Here is a 4908-nt window from a genome sequence, read left to right as displayed (position 1 = left end):
TTTCTTAGTAGGGTAAATCATCTGAAGATATAATCTGTGGATGTATCTTGGCGTTTTAGCAGGTCTAGTCATGACACTGGACAGGTTGGAGGAAATGCCTCAAGAACTAATCCTTTGGACTCTGGATGTTCAGCATCTGCTGGAGAGCAAAGGCAGCCTCACTGATACCAGCAGCCTTTAATATCCCAGAAGCTTTGGCATTATTATCTGATGCCCAACTTTTTAAAAGTTTAGGGAAGTTTTTAATGTTTGATGTTTTATTGTATTTTTAGTATTTTGTTGGAAGCCGCCCTGAGTGGCTGGGGAAGCCCAGCCAGATGGGCACGGTATGGATGAATGAATGAATAAATAAATAAATATAAAAGAAAAGTTAAAATTCTTTAATTATTTTGTGTGTGTGTGTGTGTGTGTGTGTGTGTGTGTGTGTTTTCAAAAAAACTAATTTAATTGTAAGCCAAATTGGAGGGATTTATATCCTGAACAGGTTATAATACTATTGTATCTCGTCCTAGATCCTTATGGTGAATGGCACATAAGAAGCATAATAAATAAGACTGGATTTTTTCTTATTTAATTACTGGCCAGAGAGAAAATCTAAGCAGTAGAACTGAGGTTATGTGATTATCATTAATATTGATTTACACAGTCATACCTTGGGTTACAGACGCTTCAGGTTGCGTTTTTTTGGGTTACGGACCCGCCGAAACCTGGAAGTACCGGAACGGGTTTCAGCGGTCGCATATGCGCAGAAGCGCTAAATCACGCTTTGCACATGTGCAGAAGCGCCGAATCGCAACCTGTGTGTGTGCAGACGCAGCGCTGCAGGTTGCGAATACTGCGGGTTGCGAACGTACCTCCCGCATGGATTATGTTTGCAACACGAGCGTCCGCTTTATACCACTCACATGCCAAAAAAGACATGGGTGTTGTACCCATATAGGAGAAATATTTATCATTATTTTGTGATGGAAACCCTTACCTGTAATAAGCATTTACAGCGAAATGACACCAAAGCAGAAAGAGCTAACCAAAGTGTTTAATCAATGTTTGTATTTATTCTTGATTTATTAATTAAATATTTATACTGCTTCATATAATAACAATAAACACTGTAAGCAGTTTACACAGAAAATAATAAAAGTGCAAGCATTAATGTTCAATCAAATTCCTAAATAAGTAAAATGCATGTTTAAGTAAAAACAGAACAAAACTATATATTGTAGTGAAAAGTGTAAGACCTTTCACCTTCAAAAAACTTTTTTGCTGTTCTCTGTCAAAATTAACTTAGCAGGAAAATATAACAGATAACATATTAATCTGGGAATAAACAACAAATCCACCCCCCCTTTTTGAATAGCTGTTTTATTTCTGATTAGTCACATTCCTTTCCTTGCCATTCCAAAATAGTCCCTCTATTATCCACCCCCTTTCCCCAACTTTGGGTGGGAAGACCATGAGATTTATGCCTCCGTCATTCTGTGCCTTGCCATCCAAGCATCTGCTTTATGGTATCTGATAAGCTTTGAAAGCCATTGCCATTTCTAACCCTCCAGTGCCTTGATTGCTGATGCTGCAATTACCTATCAGATGACTCTGCAATATCAGTGGCACACAGGGAGAGCATGCAGTAATGTGCCACCACAGGTGAGGGACAAGAGCTGATTTTTCCAGACATCAGCCTGATCAAAGAAATTCTCTGCCTAGGGCCTCATTTGGGGACAGTTGATAATGCAGAGCTGCTTCCCTATGGATAAGTGAGCCTTGCTATTTTAAAAGAATTTTACATACAGAATTTTTGCTTCTTTCCTTCCCCACAGAACCACTCAGTTCCAGCCCTATTCTGAGTTTTCTTTTGTCATTCTAGCATGCATAATATAGTGAACTCAGATATGAAGATTGCTACTGTATGGACAATGTGTCCTTGTCAGTAAGGTTGAGGAGTAGTGTCTATTTTCAATTAAAACCAATTAACATGAGATTGGACTTGCCAGTTATCCATTGCTCACAGTTATTTGAAATGTATACATACCCAGAGGGGTGCGGGTGGTGTTGTGGTCTAAACCAAAGAGCCCTGGGCTTGCCAATCAGAAGGTCGGCAGTTTGAATCCCCATGATGGGGCGAGCTCCCGTTGCTCAGTCCCTGCTCCTGCCAACCTAGCAGTTCGAAAGCACATCAAAGTGCAAGTAGATAAATAGGTACTGCTCCGGCGGAAACGTAAACGGCGTTTCTGTGTGCTGCTCTGGTTCGCCAGAAGCGGCTTAGTCATGCTGGCCACATGACCCGGAAGCTATATGCCGGCTCCCTCGGCCACTAAAGCAAGATGAGCGCTGCAACCCCAGAGTCATCCACGACTGGACCTAACGGCCAGGGGTCCCTTTACCGTTATACATTCCCAGGCTGTTGCATTACTGCTTTAGTTCACTGCCAGTCTGAATATGGTTGTTGAGTTGCATTGAGTTGAGTTGCATTGAGCAAGTTTGTGCAGAAAAGTAAACTTTGCTGGAGGAAAGCTACTGTAATTATCAGTTGTCTTTTTTGGCACAGTGATAACTTTTCTGGAAACAGAGAAGGGCCTCTCCTAGACAAAACGAGATACAGTATAAAGAGGTACAGTATAGAGTGGCTCATTTTTTTCTCCCACCAGCCTCTTACATGGTTATACCAGGATCCCAAAGCCACTTGCCCTGCCACAAATTTTCCCAGAAACTCATTTCAGGTGCCAGGTTCTGGGTACATGTTTGGCATCATGCAGAATGGCATCATGCACAGTGACATCATTGGAATTCCTGGACACAGAGATCATATTGCAGTCACTTTCCCAAAAGTACTCAAGGAGGACTTGCATTGGGAGGTGAGTAGTAACTAATTATGGAGAAGACAACCGTGACCAGTTGTTCAACACCATTTATAATTCCAAGAATGTTCAGCTCCATGAAAAGAAGGCAACTGAAAATGGCATATCATTTGCACTGCTCCAAAACTGGGCCTAAACCCTGATAGAAATGGATCTAGAAAATCAGTTTCCTTCAAGAGTGCCTAGATCTGGTCCATGACCAACTGCTCAAGAACCTTGCCCAAAAAGGGGAGAAGAAGGATATTGACAAGCTGGTACATGTGCCGAGGAGGGCAACCAAGACGATCAAGGGTCTGGAAACCAAGCCTAATAAGGAACAGCTGAGGGAGTTGGGTATGTTTAGCATGGAAAAGAGGAGACTGGAAGGAGATATGATAGCAGTCTCCAAATATATAAAGGAGTATCCCATGGAGTGTTTTCTTGCTCCAGAGGGTAGGATCCAAACCAATGGCTTAAAAGAAAGGAGATTCTGACTAAACAGCTGGAAGAACTTTCTGACAGTAAGAGCTGTTTGACAGTGGAATGGACTCCCTCCGAGGGTGGTGTGGTGGTCTCTCCTTCCTTGGAGGCTTTTAAGCAGAGGTTGGATGGCCATCTGTCATGGATGCTTTAGCTGAGATTCCTGCATTTCAGGGGGTTGGAATACGTGAACCTGAAGGTCCCTTTCAACTTAAAAATTCTATGATCCCCATCATTAAAAATCATGTGTAGAATTTTAATGATTCAGATTGTGCATGATTTGGGGTAGGTGGCGGAAGAAGATCACCTGGCTTGGCCAGGAAGTTCTCCACCAGGGAATACTATGAACATCTACCATTTGCCACCTGAAGACACTTTCAACTCCTTCCTGTAATTAGTTTAGTGTCACAGCGTAGAATCAAAGTGCAGTATGAGTTTGGTATGAATTGCTCTGAAGCTGTGATTCCAGCTTCACGATACAGGTGTGCAGGAACTCTTGCTTTCACCTGCCTTGCTCTTCCTCAGACAGGTGTCAAATTGTGTTGACTTCTCTCTCTTAAAGAGGCTGCACTCTTCTAGTGGCAGATTCCAACACTGTTAGGAGAAGCTAGCTTAAGAAGAAAAATAAATAGCTTTAGGGTTGTTATGAGGTGTGTGTGTGTGTGTGTGTGTGTGTGTGTGTGTGTGTGTAATCTCATTTGAAAACACCTAGTGCACGGCCCAAACTTATATCACATTTGATGGCAAAGCCTCAAGGCAAAATAAAAGAAAAAGGGAGGCTTTATGACAGGAGTGCCTGGTCTGCTCTGGTCCATGGAGTCACGAAGAGTTGGACACAACTAAACGACTAAACAACAACAACAAAAATCTATGATGCGATCTGAGCAAATTCTCCCATGGGCACAGAACACTACTCCACGTAATATTTCATATTTGTAATTGTCATTATTCTTACCAGTCATACTGACTGACTCACAACAGGGCTGTCTTTATGACTGGCATGCATTATGTAGCAAAAGACATGGGAATTGTGGGAGGAAGGGGTCATTTTATTCTAGAGATGCACACTCAGATACTTTGTTTAGGGTCCAGGGTCTATGGATCAAGCTATGTGCAAAAACAAAGTTCCATGGGAACCTAGTCTAGTCCAGGGCTCTCCAACAAATGACAAACCTTTGAAGTGTCCCTCATTATTTTGATTATGTGATTCATCACATTTCATATATTTGTGCTTTCGGATTTTTAAAGCCAGATGAACAAAGATACAGTACGATGGTGGGCGGAGTGCCAAGTAAATGATAAATTATACAAGTCAGAGGTCGGAGGAGTTGGAGTGGCTATGGACTTGTAAGCATACATTGAAGTAGCAGAAGAGGAGGTTTCGACAGATCGTCAGCTGGAAGAGCAGCTGTCAGTGGGTCATGCTAATGCCTCAGCAAAGCTGCGAGAGTTCCTGCTCTGAAGGAACTTTTCAGAAGAATGAATAGGCATTCCTCTTAGGGAATTCTGGCATTACTGGATGTTTTGTGTCACTACAAACACGCACCAAACAAGATCCCTCCCAGGTCTTGGAATCAGTGAAACAAAATGGTTT

The 4908-nt window shown here is 42.2% G+C and overlaps 1 pseudogene; it reads right to left on the bottom strand.

Annotated features, from left to right (window-relative positions):
- Positions 1 to 2419: 2419 nt before the first annotated feature.
- On the bottom strand, positions 2420 to 4320 carry LOC144327167 (sulfotransferase 1 family member D1 pseudogene; annotated as a pseudogene).
- Between the last annotated feature and the right edge of the window lie 588 nt (positions 4321 to 4908).

Source organism: Podarcis muralis, chromosome 3 (genome assembly GCF_964188315.1).
Source record: "Podarcis muralis chromosome 3, rPodMur119.hap1.1, whole genome shotgun sequence".
NCBI lineage: Eukaryota > Metazoa > Chordata > Lepidosauria > Squamata > Lacertidae > Podarcis > Podarcis muralis.
Note: the sequence above shows the minus strand (reverse complement) of the source record. Positions and strands in the feature narration are given on the sequence as shown.